General features: G+C 39.3%; 1 protein-coding gene across 2 annotated transcripts in view; it reads right to left on the reverse strand.

Annotated features, from left to right (window-relative positions):
* The window catches only part of LOC112777359 (probable glutathione S-transferase), a 64,226-nt gene that overhangs the window by 32,124 nt on the left and 13,790 nt on the right, over positions 1–18,312 (reverse strand). The gene's annotated exons all lie outside the window — the stretch shown is intronic.

The following is an 18,312-nucleotide window of genomic DNA, read 5'->3' on the forward strand; positions in this document are numbered from 1 at the left end:
TTGGACCTTGTTCTGTATTTTTTTCTTTTTGCTTTTTGTTTTGCTTCAAGGATCAATGTCTTCCTTAGTTAGAGAATCCATAATACTTCTCTAAGTTCCTTATGCCTCAAGAACCAACATTCTTAAATTCAAAATCAAATATGCACAGTTCAGTCATGCATTCAGAATCAAAGATAAGGTCACCACATCAAAGTAATCGGAATAATTTCATAATATATAAAACTCAAACCTCATGTATTTTATTATTTCTTTTTTTTTTAAATTTTTTTTAAGTTCAGCGAGCAATACATGAAACATCTTTCAAAATATGCATAAAATAACAAAATAAATAGCTAAACTGGAAAGCAATAAGAGACTCTAAGGATCATGCAAAAACTCAAACAAGTAAATGACAGGAAACAAGATAAAAGTACTGAAAAGAAAACAGGAAATAGGATAGGTATAAGGTAGTGAAACTCAACCACCTTAGTCCTGGTGGTTGCTGCTTCCTCCTGAGGATCCACTCTAGAGCTTAAGCTCTTCTAGCTCACGCCCCTACTTCTGCTGCGCCTCTGTCAGCTTATGGAGGATGGTAGTCTGGCTCTTGTGCTCCTGTTTTAGCTGATCCATAGTGGATATCAGTTGTTTGATGGATACTACCAGCTGAGTCCAATACTCACGTGGAGAAAGATCTTGTTCTTGAGGTAGTTCAGGCTGCTCCTGCTGAGGAGGGGGAACCGGCTCCTGAGGTGGTGCTTGTCCAATTTCTTGAGTATACTCCATACCCCTATTAGTGATTGGTCTATCAACTTTAATAAGCATATCTCTATCAATCTGGACATTGGCGACCTCACATAAGTGGGAGATGAGGTGGGGAAAGGCCAATCTAGAGAGGGTAGAGGTCTTTGCTGTGATGCTGTATATCTCCAGAGGGATCGAATGATGAACTTCCACCTTAGTGCCAAGCATGATGCAGTGAATCATCATGGCTCGGCTTACAGTAACCGGTATGGAGCATTGAATAAACTCCAGTCGTCTTCTAGCAACTGGCTTCAGATTGTTCCTTCTCAGCTGGTATGGCCAGCCTTTGGCATCCTTCCTCCACTGTGCTCCGGGTGAGCATATATCCTTGAGGACTTGATCTAACCTCTGATAAGCTCTGACTTTCCTAGTGTAGGAGTGAGGGTCATCTCTGGATGAGGGAAGCTGAAATATCTCCCTCACTCTCTCTATTTTAAACTGTAGGGTCTTCCCTCGGACCATGGTGTGCCAAGTCCTGAACTCGGGATGCGTATTCTTGTGCTTGTCAGTCATCCATAAATTTGCATAGAACTCTGACCTTCAGAACTCTAACCTCAATTACATGGTTGGTCAGAACTTTCCAACCCCTGCTTCGAATCTATTCCTGAATCTCTGGATACTCGTCAGCTTTCAAATCGAACTTCACCTTCGGTATCATTTTCTTTTTGCTGATAATCTTATAGTAATGCTCTTCATGAACCTTAGTGTAAAACCAGTGGACCTCATGTGGAATTGTGGAGGGACCCTTTTCCTTCCTTTTTCTTGAAAAAGATTCTCCAACCCCATTGGTGCCATAGGGGATGTGACGAAAGTGAAAAGTGGAGCGTCCTAACACTAAACTTAAGACTTTTACTCATCCTCGAGCAAAGGAAAAAAAAGAGAGAGGGATAAGGAGAGAAGGGAAAAGGGGAGGATAGTTGTGTGAAAAGGTGTGAGGGGCAGGGAAGAGGGAAGTGGTATATATAGGTTGGGGGTTCGGTCATAGGGAGTGTGTGAAAAAGGAGAGTGAATTTTGGTTGATGAAGATATGATATGAAAAGATATGATAAGGATTTGAGCAGATATGATGAGAAAATACTTGAACTCCCTTTTATTGGCACTAAACACCACTTGCACCCCCTTGGTGGCGTGAAACGCCAATAAAAATATTTTTAATATATATTTTTTTTGAAACTTGTGGCGCTAAACGGCTATTTTGGGCATTAAACGCCCATTCCATGCTCCCTTTTGGGCGTTAAACGCCCTTCTTGGCGTTTAACGGTAAACCTCTCTGCTCCCTTCCTAGTGTTTAGCGCCCAAGCTCTGCTCTTTTTCTGGCATGAAACGCCATGCTTCCTTGCTTCAGGGTATTCTGCTTTTCATTTTGAGTTTTTCTATCCCTGTTTTAAGCACTGTGCATGATTACGAACAATGTTAAACTAAGGAAACTATGAAAGTAGATGAAAGTAAAATTGAGAATCAAACTGAAATAAAACTAAAATCAAAATGAAATAAAACTAAAGGATACTCATGATTGGGTTGCCTCCCAACAAGTGCTTCTTTACTGTCGTTAGCTTGACAGTCATTTCTGCTATGTCAGTAGATGGGTGGACCTCTGGTGATCATCCTCGCCTCCAAGATAATGCATTACCCTTTGACCATTGACCATGAATCTGTTATTTGAGTTTTCCTCTTGAAGTTCCACATGACCATAAGGTGATACTCCAGTGATCACAAAATGTCCTGACCACCTAGACTTGAGCTTCCTAGGAAAGAGCTTAAGCCGGGAGTTAAATAATAAAACCTTTTGGCCTGGCTCAAATACTCTTGAAGCTATCCTTTTATCATGCCACTTTTTGGTCTTTTCCTTGTAGAGCTTGGCATTCTCATAAGAAGAGTGTCTGAATTCATCAAGCTCATTGAGCTGGAGCATCCTTTTTACTGCTGCAACCTTGGCATCAAAATTTAGGAACTTTGTTGCCCAATAAGCTCTGTGCTCTAGCTCTACGAGCAAGTGACACGCCTTACCATAGTGAAAAAGAAATTAAACTAAGAATTTTGAAAACTATTAAAAAAAGTCAAAATTTTCGAAAATTAAACAATGAAGAATGCTAAAGTTTTCGAAAATAGTGAAAAAGAAAAATCACTAAAGGGACACCAAACTTAAAATCAGAAACTAAGGAAACAAATAAAACCTAATTCGAAAATTGTAAGGGAAATAAAATAAAAATAAATAAACAAAACTAAGAAAAATATCTAATCTAAGGAATCAGACAACTGGTAGTTGTCAATTACCGTCAGTCCCTAGCAACGGTGCTAAAAACTTAGTGCGGATTTTGAATATTCACAACTGAACCGGCAAGTACATCGGGTTGTCGAAATAATACCTCAGGTAAGTGAGGGTCAATCTCACGAGGACTGAGGAACTGAGCAACAATGGTCAACTAATTGGCTTGGTTAGGCAAACAGAAAAGTTGGTTTTGTGGGTTTTCAAAAGCATTAAATAATAAATCAAGACTAAAGAAAGCAAACAATGTGTTTGGCGTAGAAATCAATGAGAGAAACAGTTAAGGTATCAGAGATGTTTACTTGTTCAGATTAAGTTTTCTTACTAACTATTTTAATCATGTAAGATTCATTTCATGGGAAACTGTAATTAACTAAATCCAAATCTCTTAGTGATTTAATTTACTCTCCTCTAACCTTCATCAACCGCCAATCTCTTGGTCACTTGATTCCGATTAGAGGGTTAAGTTCAAATCTAGTTTATGATCACAAAACCCTAATTACCCAAGGCTAAACGGATTATATGTCACGTATCCAGATTAGTTCAAGTAATTAGTAATTTAGGAAGAATTTACTTTCAAGCTGTGTTCAGGTGAGAGACCTCTCCCAAGGGTCACAAGAATGCATCTAGAATAAGGATCATACTCTCGTTCCACCCAAATTCATAAAATTAAGAACAAAAGTAATTCTTGAAATTGAATCAGTACATTAATTAAAATAGAAGAATAATAATCATAATCCGTAAAAATAAATAGAGCTCCTAACCTTAACCAAGAGGTTTAGTGGCTCATGACTTACAAAGAAAACAATGGTTCTCAAAAGTGCGGAAGAGAGAAGATACCCCTCAAGGGTAAATCTTTTCCCTTTTATATCTAACTTAATTTAATTTGAAATAAATTAAATTAATAAATTCTAATCCTAAAAGATTTTATTTGTAAATAAAAATTACAAAAATAAAAGATAAAATAATAATTAAAAGCTAATTCTAGCTAAAGATGCTCCTTGGGTAAGGTTGACCTGCACTACTAGCGTTTAGTGCCAGAATTGGCATTCAACGCCAGGATTGGTAGTGGCTTGGGCGCTGGTTCTGTCGTCCTGGGCGCTAAACACCAGGCTCCATATTTAGCGCCCTTCATGGTAGTGATTCCAGAAGAAAAGTATAGACTATTATATATTATTGAAAAGTTCTGGAAGTTGGCTTTCAATGCCATTAGAACCGCGTCAATTGGACATCTGTAGCTCAAGTTATACTTGTTGGAATGGAAGGAGGTCAGGTTGACAACATCCACTTTCTTCCTTTGTTTTTGAACAAAACTCTGCCAAATTCGTTCGAATTTCACCTGAAATAATTAAAACACCAAAACAACTCAAAGTAGCATCCAAAGAGGATTTTAACACTAAAATATAATTAAACTTACTAAATTCTAATTAAATTTAACTAGAAAATAAGTAGAAAATGGGTATAAGATGCTCACGCATTAGATAACAAGGACAGCGAGGAGGAATTCGAATCCAGCTACAAAGTCGATGAGGAAAACAATGATGGGAACGAGGTAGACAATTTGGCGGTACAAAACGAAGTAGATACAATTGTCAACTAGAATTCTTCGGTGTTCCGTCTTTTATGCGAGCACTGGATCTCGCAACCATGCATGCTTTGAAATTTTCTGAGTATGCAAATATGGGTATGTTATGTTATTCAATTAAGTTACCACTGCGATTTCTTTATTTCGCTTTGACTGACAAATGATAGTTTGCATTTAATAGGTGAAGGCAATGTAGTGGCAGAAGATGATGAGTTCAGTATCAGAATAGAATTTAGTTCTAGAGAGTCAAAAATCTCTAAAATCAAAAGTTACACTATCTCTAGAGAATGAGTCGGAGCCGCAGACTTTCTACGCAAAATGCAAGCTAAGGGTTAAGGTAGAGGATGTAATTGGCTTATCCGAGCTAGCTTGATTGGAAAGAAAGATTGTTGGAAGACCAGGAGATACAATGGCAACATACGTGTACCATGGGCACGTTTTCACAAGATCATGCCAAGTTGGAATCAAACACAATTGCAGATGTTATTAGGCCATTAGTTGAAGCGAACACATCGTTAAAGGTGAAATCTATTATTGCAAAAGTTCAACCTAGGTTCAACTACATTGTAAGTTATCGCAAGGCTTGGTTGGCAAAGCAGAAGTCCGTCGCAAAAATTTTTGGTGATTGGGAAGTTTCTTACCATACTCTACTAGTATGGTGCAAAGCAATGTATGCCAAGATGCCAAAATCACGTGTTCAAATAAAACTCTGTCTGTTTACCGTGAGAGTGAGGAGGTGAATGGTGTAAGAGTTCTCCAACGAATATTTTGGAGCTTCTATCCATGTATTACAACATTTAGACACTGCAAGCCGTTGGTGTAGGTTGACAAAACACACCTTTACAGAAAATATAATGATGTACTTTTGGTTGTAATTGCACAAGATGGAAATCAAAGTATTGTGCCGATTACTTTCGTTATTGTGTAGGATGAGACGGCAGATGCATGGAAATTTTTTTTTTAGTAATTTGCAAAGATATGTTGTTACTCGAGATAGCATAGGTATTATTCCTGATCGTCATAATTTTATTGAGACAGCAATAGCTCGTAGTAACGATGCATGGGCACTGCCAAGAGCATGGCATACGTTCTGCATTAGGCCCATTGGATCTAATTTCTTAAGGAGATTCAAGACTCCATACTTACATAAGCCCATGGTTAACATAGGTATTTGAGGTTGTTGTTTAAGGTTATATTCTTAATTGCTTGTGGTGCTTGCTTATGATAACAAGGTTTGTTTTGCAGGTTATACTCAATGGTGCAATGAGATCGATGTTGAGAAATGGGTATTGGCATTTGACGAGGGTCATTGTTGGAGTCATATGACGATAAATCTAGTAGAGTGTACAAATTCAGTCCTTAATGATGCACACAACCTTCTTGTGACTGCCATAATTAGAGCTACTTTCTATTGGCTAAACAAATTTTTTACTGTGAAGAGCGTTCAGGCTCATGATCGCATTCACAATGGATTTACATATTCAGAGTTTTCCATTCGACGAGTTGAAGAAAAATTTTGACGTGCAGAAAATATAATTCTCAACCGGTTTGACAAGCGCAATGAGGTTCATGAAATGTGTGACGGTTTGATATGCATTGTTAATCTTGCACAACAATTTTGCAATTTGTGACCATTTCCAGGTTAAGTGACTTCTTTGTCACCCCGTTCTTGCGTGTTGCACGAACTAACATCTTAACTGGCAAGTATATGTGCATGACGTGTACAAGATGTCAGAAATTTACAAAGATTACGAAGACGAGTTTGTACCGATGGGCAATCCAGATACGTGGCCTAAATATGATGGTGTGAAGATAATCGCTAATTAGACATTGAGGCACGCAATTAAAGGACGACCGAAGTCAACCCACTACTTGATTGAGATGGATTCGCGGGAAAGGCGCACCCCTCACCGGTGTACTCTATGGCAGCGTATGGTTAGAGAGACATATACAATGAGAAATAGACATGGTAGTACACAAGGTTCTGAAAACCGAATTGGTCATCGAACCGCTCTAATTACTGGTTCACTGGTCTAACCGGTCCAACCATAGTCCAACTGAAAAATTGTTTTAAAATAAAATAATAAATAAATTATAAATAAACACTCTAAAATATAATTATAGTATAATATAAACTTTAAAATATCTTCTAAAGTTAAAATAATACATGTTGTCATTATATTGAAAACTAACAACATTCTAATAAAATACACATATTATCATTATGTTAAAAATTAACAATATTGTAATAAATCATCAGAGCTATTAAACACTTTAGGATCTCTAAACACTGATTTTGAGAAACTGTATTACTACCAACTACAATTGGAAAAGTAATGTAAATTTTGCTTCAATAAATGGATTATAAAATTGCTTTTAAAATCTACAATGACTATAATCAAAATGTGTGGAGGGTAATTTTTACCTTTTACTGCCACCATATATTATCGAGCAAATCACACTGAATTCTCCAAAGGTTTTGTGACATTCATGATTTATCATGACCCCTCTATTAGTCCATGTGGCATTAACCTCATCTAAATCTTCCGTTATGGTATGTTTGTAAGTTGGAGTTTTTCTAGGGAAAGGTTAAAGAGTTAATGGGAAAGGGTTGAAGAGTAAAGTGGAGTCCATTTTACTAGTTAAGCCATTACCTTCCCTTCTCTTTTTCCTTCTCAAAGATCCCAACTCATAGACACACTTTTGGGGGAGGAGTGTTATATTTAGGGTTTGTAACGTTATACTTTACAAAATACAACACAACAAGGTATATTATTATTATCTATCCACAAATGCTATGAACAACTACTTATTGGTTTTTCATATAGCATCTGTGCTATCTAAATGACTAAAATCTCAGGATTCTATTTATGTTTTCAGAAATAGAGGGGTCGAACTTAGTCTATGAGCAAAGGTATAGTGAGTTCAATTTACCATAAAATAAAATAGTTTTTCAATATTTATAAGTCATATGTAAGCTTTAAAAACCAGTTCTAAAAAGTAAGGAGCGAAAGAAATCACAAGACATTCAATAATCAATCATCAGTAAATTAAAATAATAAAAACACAACACACAAAATAGCAGCATAACAAAACCAAAGCTAACCAATAATCAAGTAATCGTTAACCAAAAATTAAAAACACAGCTACAAGCTTTGAACCATAGAACATAAAAAAAATGAAGAACAAGTGAAGAACAAACGATCGAACCACTAACCTTCGAAGACGACGTCGAAAGACCGTTGATTGACAGACAACGCCAACCAGATGATGGCAAGAAGTTGAAGACGACAGATGGTCCGAGAGCTCGCGGAAGAAGAGAGCAGGGGTTGGAGATTTGGGGGCAGTGGCTACATGGACGGACAGCAACTGAGCTCAACTGGCAGACGGTGGTAGTGGATCGACAGACGGGCGGTGACAGTAGGCAGGATTAGAGAAGGGAGAGTAATTCAGAGTTCTACAACTTGAGTGAGAGAAGTGATATGTGGAGAGACTAGAGAGCATGGTCGAGTGATGTGATTCAGCATTTAACCGTTTAAGCCAAAAACAACGTCGTTTCCATCGAATCGGCCAGTTCTCGATCCGTTCCAATTGGCTGGGAACTGCCTGATTTAGCGATTCTCCACCATTTTTTGTTTCAACGATGTTGGATTCCTGATCGGACCGTTAATGCCACCAGTTTGCGGTTGGACATGTCTGATGAGAGAACTTTTGCGTGGTCTAGAAAATTGCGGATAAATCCTCGTTGCAAGTATAGTTTCTAAACCTTCAAAAGTCCTTTCATACAAACGTTTTGGGTGTTACAAGTAACAAACCCCTTAAAAATTGTTAACTGAGTATTCAAACCTCGGGTCGTCTTCTCAAGGAACTGCAGGGAAGTATGTTCTTATTATTGGTTATGGAGGTTGTAAAATCGGGGTTGAGAGTGAAGAGTAGATATGACAAATAATTTAAATGGCAATTAAAATAAATAAATACTGCTTAAGGCGTGCGGTCGCGTCAGTCATGCGGCCACATCGCTGCTGATTCGCGCTTGGCACGCGATCGCTTCGTCCATGCGATCGCGTGGATGCCAGTTTCTTCAGAAGCTCCGTTTTGTGTTTTCCTTCCATTTTTGTACGTTTCCTTTCCATCCTTTAAGTCATTCCTACCTTAGAAGATCTGAAACTACTCAACACACTAATCACGGCATCGAATGGAAATAAAGGTAATTAAAATGATTAATATTAAAGCATAGGAAACATGTTTTTCACATACATCACATAATAAGGAAGGGAAAGTAAAACCATGCAATTAATATGAATAAGTGGGTGAAGGATTGAATAAATTACTCAAATTAAGCACAAAATATATCATAAAATATGGGTTTATCAACCTCCCCACACTTAAACAATAGCATGTCCTCATGCTAAATCCAAAGTAAAAAGTAAGGTTAAAGTGGTGGAATGTTATGCAATGCAACCTATTCTAAATACATCTACCTAAATGAGTCATCCAATTCCAATTTATCCACTCATATATAAAGCTTACATGTAGTCAAATTAATTTACATCCTCAAGGAGTCATATATATATATATATATATATATATATATATATATATATATATATATATATATATATATATATATATATATATATATATATATATATATATATATATATATATATATATATAGCCAACCCTTAAATAATAAAGCATTTTAGCAAATGAGATGGGAAATAAAAATATTGTACAAACTTGCAAAACAATTAGTAAATTAAGCACAGATATATGTTGATGAGTTATTGAACCCTCACTGGATTTTGTGTTTACTCTCTAGTCACTCAGTGTTTATTGGGTTTATTCACTCTACTTTTCTTTTTATTCTTACTTTCTATAACTTTGTTCTTCATCTAACCAATCAACAATTATAGAGTACAGTCATACCAAAAGTCATGAGGTCTTTAATTAAGGTTGTAATGGGGCCAAGGTAAAGGTAAGGATATATGTATAAGGCTAAGTGAGCTAATAAGTGAATCCTTAATTAGACTAAGATCTCACCTAACATACATATTTAGTAGAATAAGCTTCTTTACCAATTTTCCCATATTATCCCACTTGTTGTCACATGCTCATGTTTCAATTTTATTTTTATTCCATGTGCATTGCTTTTATTTTGCATTGGGGAATTCTTTTGTATCCCCTTTTATTAAATGCTGAAAAATAACTTTTTTTAATGCACATGGTAATTGATCACTTTGATTTCTCATGAGCATGCTTCCCAAATTTTATTTTATTTCTTTTAACTTTTCTACCCTTTTGTTTCTATCATCCATGTTCCCAATAGGTTTCCCACATTTTAATCTATTCATAATTTTCTATCTTAAGCTAACCAAGGATTCAACTTGGGATTTTATTTTGTTTTTCTGCTTAAGGCTAGTAGTGTGGCTAAATAGAATAAAAGGGATTTTTAAAGGCTCAAGGGGGCTAACATGGGTGATGTGAAAGGAAGGTTATTTTGGGGTAAGTGAGCTAAAATCAAATGATGGCCTCAATCATTCTTTTGGCATGTATCTATATTCTATAATTGGACATATAGATTAAAGCAAAGTAAAGAACATCAGAATAAAAAGAAATGAAATACACAAAAATGAAATTATGGTTTGAATGCAACCATACAATTAAGCTCAAGACTCACAGGCTGTGTGTTCTCTAACTCAAGCATCATATATCATTCATACATGTTATGCAGGTTTAGTTAAAAATTCCCATTATTCTCATAAAAAAATTATTTAGGGTAGCCTTTAAAGTTTTGATGTTCCTCCTTGATGAGATGTTGTCAACTTAACTATATGATGTAATGCTATATATACAAGGTTTATGGATTTAAATCTGTTATGTTCAATTTCCTAGCTTACTTCCTTTTTATATTTTTCGAGTTAACTATGCTATCTTATGCTAAAAAGGGTAAATATACTAATTAATATACTAATAAGTCAGAATTGCAAACTAAACTAAATAACTAAAAATATGAACTAAAAATGCAAAATGCAAAAATAAAGTAAAAATACATAAAAGCAGCAATGTATAAGTACTCAGAAAAAAGAGAAAAATACAGAAAAATATCCAAAATAAAAGAAAAAGAGATGTAGTGGTTCACCAAAATAAAACGCCAGAGATGGCGACCTCCCCACACTTAAAATGAAGCATCGTCCCTGATGCTCAGTCAAGCCGGGTGTGAAGGGGTGTCATCACTAGTAGGGATGGTAGTTGGAGGCTCTGTGGTGGTGGTGGGCTGAGGGTCTGGCTGCTGTAGAGGCGGTGCTGACTGGATCGGGATCTCCGAATCTGCAGCCTCTATCTGATGCGTAACCTCCTGATGCGGGGCAGCCTGCTCTGTGGCTGCCTGCTGATGGGTCTCCTCCTGGAAATGAGTCTCCTCCTCGTGCTCATCCTCCTCCTCCTCTGATGGCTCAGATGGTGTGTCGGGCTCAGAGGGGATGTCACCACCCTGTCGAATCATCAGCTTCAGATGCGAATAGCGTCGCTGGCTGCGACGCTCTAATCTCTCATACCGGCGCCGATTACGGCGCTCCATCTGATCAAGCTGTCGGAATAGGCGGTGCACGAGGCGATATACGGGCTCAGAGGCAGGTGGAGGTGCAGTGGTAACAGCAGGGGTAGCAGTGGCAGCTGTGGATGAAGAGGGTCCAGCAGACGGTGGGGCTGTCTCATCAGTAGCAGTGAAGGGTGGTGGTCTGTAGCCCAAGGCTAGGAAGTTCCTACTGTGAGGAATGATCTTCCTGCAGTCCGCCGCTGGTGGTCTCTCATCGGCATCCTCCCATGGCACGTCAGCTCGACGGCCTAGCTGTGTAACCAGATACGGGAAAGGGAGGGTGCCTCGGACGTGGGCCCTGGCCATATAATGCCGGATAAAGCGTGATAGATAAAGGTCCTTACCCTCCAGCACACACCATAGGAGGGTGATCATAGCAGCTGGGATCTCCGTCTCATGAGTACTCGGCATGAGATAATTGCTCAAGATCTGGTGCCATAACCGAGCCTCATCATTTAAGTACGTCCTCTTGATCCCTCTAGGCATGGTGGTGTCCTGACCCATCTCCCAAGGAACAGTCGGGTCGAGAGCTATCCGTGCCTTTACAGCATCCCAATCAAACTGCATCAGGCGCATGTCCTCCTCAGCCTTTGAATAACCACCAGGCTAATCGGACTTGGTTGAGAGCTGGAGAATGTCCTCTATGGCCTCCTCAGTGACCAGAATTTGTTTTCTTCTCAGGTGTACGACATCTAGGGTGGTGAGGTAGTAGTTGCAGTAGAATTCCCGAACCCAAGATGCGTTGACCTCTGTCAGTGTTCTCTCCAGAAAGAACCAGCCCCTTTGCTTGATTTGCTCAGTGGTGTACTACTGGAGTGCTTCTGAAATCTTCAGAGATCTCTCCAGGTATAGATTCCTGGAGTTTGCAAATACCGGGTACTTCAGCTCACAGTACCGGTTTGCAAATTTTATTGGATCAGTTGCAGGGAGCAGCTGGTCAGCTTTTTCCTACTGTGTAAAGTTCTTCTCCCGCCATGAGGAGTCATGCATGAGGACAATGATGGACTGGGAGGAATCTCCTCTCTTGCGCTTGCCAGTAGCCTTGCCTTTTCCTTTCCTCTGTGAGGCAGACATCCTGAAAAATGGGAAACCAGGATATGGATAAAAATAGGGAAGCAAATAGGCAATTTAAACAAAGAAAACTCAAATTGGCAAAGGAGAATAAGAATGAGGTAAATGAGTCAAGTAAATGTGCATTAAGGATTGTGTAGTAGTTTAAAATTTGGAAAAGAAGAATTTACAATCCAAAATGTATCAGAATTCAAGTTAAATAGAAAAATTGTCATTATGCCATGGTTAGAAAGTTAGAGGAAAGTGAAAAAAAATCAGAAAAGAGATTTTGAAAAGGTTAGTATAGTTAGAATTTGAAAGAGGGGTTAGTAAATTAAAATTAGTAAAGTAGTAAAATGTGGGTTAAGGTAAGTGGCATAAAGAAAATATTTCATGTAACAAGGATTCACAGGGAGGAACTATAGTGACTCATAACCAAACAAGGAAAATAGGGTGATGTTGATTCAAACAGATAAAAAGAAAGCAAGAATTGGAATCAGAATATCACAGATGCAGTTTATAAACCAGGAAATCAAAGAGGATAAGAAAGTCTGCCGTAGCATGCATGAAATGGTTTGGTTAAAGCAGAGGACAACAGAGTTCAGATTGCCAAACTAAAACATGAATGAAAATAATTTACAAAAAATTTGGGCAGCATTCCGGCTAAAATTGGATTGTCCCGGAAAATAAACAGCAAACAAGCCAGTTCATATGAATTAAAAACTTGCTGCAGTTATCTATAATTAATAGAAACATGAAAATTGAGAGTAACAAGCAGCAAATGCAGGAAATCACAGCATATTAACAAGGTCACAGGAACAGCAGAATTGCAGTTTTGATAAAACAGAAACATGAACAGTACAAGTAAATAGATCTAGATCCACTAACCACAGCCTAAGCTACCTAACAACCTAAAAATCCACTACAACATGCATATCTATCTATCCTAATTATGAACAGAAACAGAAAAAATTGTAAAATAATTGCGAAGGATAGGAAGGCGGCATTCATCGGAACCTGGTAGGCGTGAGGAGTAGAACGGGGTAAGAAAGCGGCTGGGTGGTGGCTGCGGCGGCGTCTGGCGCAGTGGAGGGGTACGGCGGCGCGGTGGCGGCTGAGGGGGCAGTGGAGAAGGGGGAATGGGGATAGGGTAATTGATAGAGGAAGGGAGGGGGTTGCGGGTGGGTGGCGGAGGGGCGCGGCTGGATGGCCGGCGGTGGTGGGTGGTGGTCGCGGAGGGCAGTGGTGGAGAGGCGAGAAGAGAGGAAGAAAGAAGAAGAAAGAAGGGGAGGGTGTGGTACGGCGGCGGTGTCTGGACGGCGGCGGCGTCTGGGTGGTGGTGCGGTGGTTGCTGGGTGGTGCTGGGTGGTGGCTGGGTGGAGGTTGGGAGAAGAAGAAGAAGAAAGGGAGAAGAGGGTTGGGGGGGCTGTGCGACTAATAGGGTTCGCGTGGCTGAGGGGGTTATATTTTCGAATCCACGTGGCCGCGTGGGGCACGCGGTCGCGTGGTTGGGGTGAAAATGGGAGTGACGCGATTGCATGAAAGGGGTGGAAGAGGGGATGACGCGATTGCGTGGGTCGCGCGATCGCGTCGCTGGACATTGTGCTAAACGCACGACTCCAGCACCATTTCAGCGCAACTCTCTGTCTCGTCCTAGGGTGTTGTGCAATCCATGCGACACGATCGCGTCGTTCACGCGGTCGCGTGGGATTGGTTTTGTGCAAGTGACGCGATCGCATGGGGCATGCGATCGCGTGGGCCAATTTGTGCAAAACGCACACACGATTCCAGCCTAACTCTCTGGACGTTGGATTTTTGACGCCGATCTCTAAGGCACACGGCCGCGTGGGTGACGCGGTCGCGTGGATAGTATATTCGCAGTATGACGCGATCGCATGGGGCATGCGGTCGCGTCGTGCATCTTTTTTTTTTTTTTAAACTGAATGCAGGATGCAATGCTTAATGTGAATGCTATGCATGATTCCATGTTTAATAAAATAAAAATAAAATAAAAAAACAAACAAAACGAAATAAAATTAAAATTGCAAAAGGAACGATCATACCATGGTGGGTTGTCTCCCACCTAGCACTTTTAGTTAAAGTCCTTAAGTTGGACGTTGGAAGGGCTTCCTGTTATGGTGGCTTGTGTTTAAATTCATCCAGAAATCTCCACCAGTGCTTGGAATGCCAATAGCCTCCGGGGTCCCATACTAGGCATGTAAAGCTTCTGAGCAGCTTCAGACAAATTTTCAGGCTCCCGGGGTGGCGAATGTCAGAATAGATTCCAGGATCCCAAGCTTTGCTATCAAATCCGCCTCCATCTTGATCTATATGTTTCCATCCGGGCGGTTTAGAAAGTAGAATCTCACCATGGTGACCAAACGTTCTCCGTGATCCATGCAATTGAGCATGATACCAATCCATGTACTTCGAGGTGAAGCGTGGAACCTTATTGAACCTTGTGCACCAACTTTGAGTACGAGCCATTTTCCTCTTACTCTTAAAGCCGCAGAGAGCTCTAAGCTGGCCATCTGTTTCAAGCAAACCATATTCAAGTGAATAAGCAAAGTTAAAGGTTAAGGATTGTACCCACTTGAAGCTTGTATTAGGTGGTAATGGCCTTGGGATAGGTGTTTCTGGTGGTTCTGCAAGTTCTACTCCCTTGGGTTCTTCTGTGAATTTCTCCATTTCCTTGTAAGAGTCTTCAAATGTAGTATCACCCTGGTCAAAGTCTTCTATGTCTTCCTCATCACTTGAGTCATAGATTGGAGGTTGAGAGAAATCTACCTCCGCATCATCTTCATATTCACTTGGGAAAGATTCTTCGATCTCAGAGAATTCACTTGCGGATGCAAGTTCATTACTAAGAGAATTTGACTTGTGACTATCATCATCAAGGGAATTTGTGTCCTGAGTTATTCCGTCTGATTCTTCATAAACAACTTGCCTTGGAGATTGTACAATATCCTCCTTAGCATCAACTGTAGCGTCCTTGATAGAGTTCTCCTCAGTTCTGGGTTCCCATGGAGGTTCAGCATCTCCTAGATCTTCAACCAACTCTTCTTCTTGAACAATGATAGCTTCTTCTACTTGTTTTAGTACGAATTCATTCTCTGTCTTATCCACTGGAGTTTCTGGTATTTCCTTCATGCTACGCTCTTTGTTAGACTGTTCACATAGAGCTGTGGCTGATCCTTGTGTATTTGAGCGTCTAGAAACCCATTGAATTACTACTTGCTCCAGTTGTCGAATGGTTGTTTGAAATTTATTTATTGTTTCCTTTAGGCGAACCTCTGCTTCTCGGGTTGCCGGACTTGGGCATGATACATAGGAAAGTGGTGGTGATTGGGAGTGATTGGATTAGTACTGGGGTAAGGAAGGATCATATGGTGGCGAAGGGTATTACTGCCTGAAGGGTTGATTAGATCCTCTTGGCTCCATCCATCCTTGATTGGTCTGACCTTGATGCACATTCCTGCTGTAACTTCTATTTCCTTCAACAAAGTTAGAACCAAACTCAAAGCGAGAGGGGTGAGAGTTCATGGTAGCAAATAAAGATGAAAAGGAAGAACAAAAATAGAGAAACAAGCAAAAGAAAAATATTTACAATAACCAATAATAAGGCACACGTTAGCAGTTCCCCGGCAACGGCGCCATTTTGATGAGAAAACTTTTGCGTGGTCTAGAAAATTGCGGATAGATCCTCGTTGCAAGTATAGTTTCTAAACCTTCAAAAGTCCTTTCATACAAACGTTTTGGGTGTCACAAGTAACAAACCCCTTAAAAATTGTTAACCCAGTATTCAAACCTCGGGTCGTCTTCTCAAGGAACTGCAGGGAAGTATGTTCTTATTATTGGTTATGGAGGTTGTAAAATCGGGGTTGAGAGTGAAGAGTAGATATGACAAATAATTTAAATGAAAATTAAAATAAATAAATACTGTAAAGCAATCTTTTGGCAAGGTAAATGAAATTGGAAGTCCAACTTAGTTATCTCTCTCAACAATAATGAAAGTTGAATCTAAATTCCACTTAGTTAACCTTTACTAAAGTAAAGGAAAGTCAAGGGACTAATTAGTTTGACCTTCGAATCCTATTTATTTCCTAAGAAAAAGTTGGGATTATTGAAGTTCAGTTCAATTAGCAAGATAACGATTATCAATTATGCTGAGTTTAATAATGTTGAGTTACTGATTCCTTAACCAAGACCAAAAAGGGAAAAGTAAAATTGTTGGAATAAAAATGTCCTTAGATAGGAAGCAATGGTAATACAAATTAAGGAGAAAGCAATCAATAACTGAAATACCTCAAATAATCATTAATTCAAATCATAACATGGGAAGGATTCATAAGTCAAGTTGGCAACATTTATAAGTACACATAAAAGCATTAACGTAAATATTAAACCTGGATCGAGAGTCACTCTTACAAACTAAGAGAAGTCCTAAATCCTAATCCTAATCCTAAGAGAGAGAGGAGAGAACCTCTCTCAAACTAAATCTAAGTCATGGAAAGTGAAAATTGGCGAGCTCTCCCTGAATGGATGCGTTTTCCCACTTCATAACCTCTGGTCTATGCCTTCTGGACCTGGATTTGGGCCAAAAAGGGCTTTAGAATTCGCTATGAGCGTTGTCTGCAATTTCTGGTGCGTGGCCTCTGTCACGCGTCCGCGTGGGTCCTGCGGTCGCGTCATTCGGAGCATTTCCTTGCCACGCGGTCGCGTCAATCATGCGACCGCGTCATGTGCGTTCTGCTTAAGGCGCGTGGTCGCGTCAGTCATGCGGCCGCGTCGCTGCTGATTCGCGCTTGGCACGCGATCGCTTCGTCCATGCGATCGCGTGGATGCCAGTTTCTTCAAAAGCTCCATTTTGTGCTTTCCTTCCATTTTTGTATGTTTCCTTTCCATCCTTTAAGTCATTCCTACCTTAGAAGATCTGAAACTACTCAACACACTAATAACGGCATCGAATGGAAATAAAGGTAATTAAAATGATTAATATTAAAGCATAGGAAACATGTTTTTCACATACATCACATAATAAGGAAGGGAAAGTAAAACCATGCAATTAATATGAATAAGTAGGTGAAGGATTGAATAAATCACTCAAATTAAGCACAAAATATATCATAAAATATGGGTTTATCAAGGTCCGACTGACCAGTCCAGTCTGGTTAATGCACACCCCTCGCCAGTGTAATCTATGGCAGTGTTTGGTTAGAGAGACATATACACTAAGACATAAATACAGTAGTACATGTTCATTGTTTGTTTGTTGAGACACAAATTTTCTATAGACAGAGATAGACATGGATAGACACAAAACATAAAATTTGTGTACTGCAGTAGGAGGTCGAACACAAACTTTTAGACATAGACACAATTTTTTTTACATTTATTTTTCAATTATACCCTTCCAAATCTTCTTCCTCCTTCTATCATCTAAAAGATCATCTTCTTCTTTCTTCCATTTCTCACCTCTCTTTCTGTCACCATTCCAAACCACCTTCATGAAATCTTCTTCTTCCATCCTCTTACCCACTCAAACCACCACTGTCAACCTGTCACCTCTTCTCCTCTATTTTTTCACCCAAACAATCATCGCCTCTCTTTCTCCCCCTTTCCTCTTTCTCTTTTTCTTTATTATTCACGGCTATTTCATCATCGTCGCCATCCTTTGCCGTTGTTGCCTCTAGATTCACTTTTCCACCGTCTCTAGATCCGTCTTTCTTCCTCTCCCTCTTCGAGCCTGCCACTGCCGCCTCTCTCCCTCTTCCTCTTTGAGTCTACCACTACCGCCTCTCTCTTTTTCTCTACAAGTTTGCCATTGTTGCCTCTCTTCCACTCTTACTCTCCGCACACTTTTCTCCTAGACCTGTTTCAGTTTTTTCTTTTTTTTTTAAATAAGAGTTGTTGGATTGATTATCAAATATAACTTTTGCTGCCATTAATGATTGAATTTATTGTTGAAATTATTGAAATTTTCTATTATTTAGATTTTTATTTTTTGTTATGAATGGTGATGGAGGAAAAAAT

Source organism: Arachis hypogaea, chromosome 19 (genome assembly GCF_003086295.3).
Source record: "Arachis hypogaea cultivar Tifrunner chromosome 19, arahy.Tifrunner.gnm2.J5K5, whole genome shotgun sequence".
NCBI lineage: Eukaryota > Viridiplantae > Streptophyta > Magnoliopsida > Fabales > Fabaceae > Arachis > Arachis hypogaea.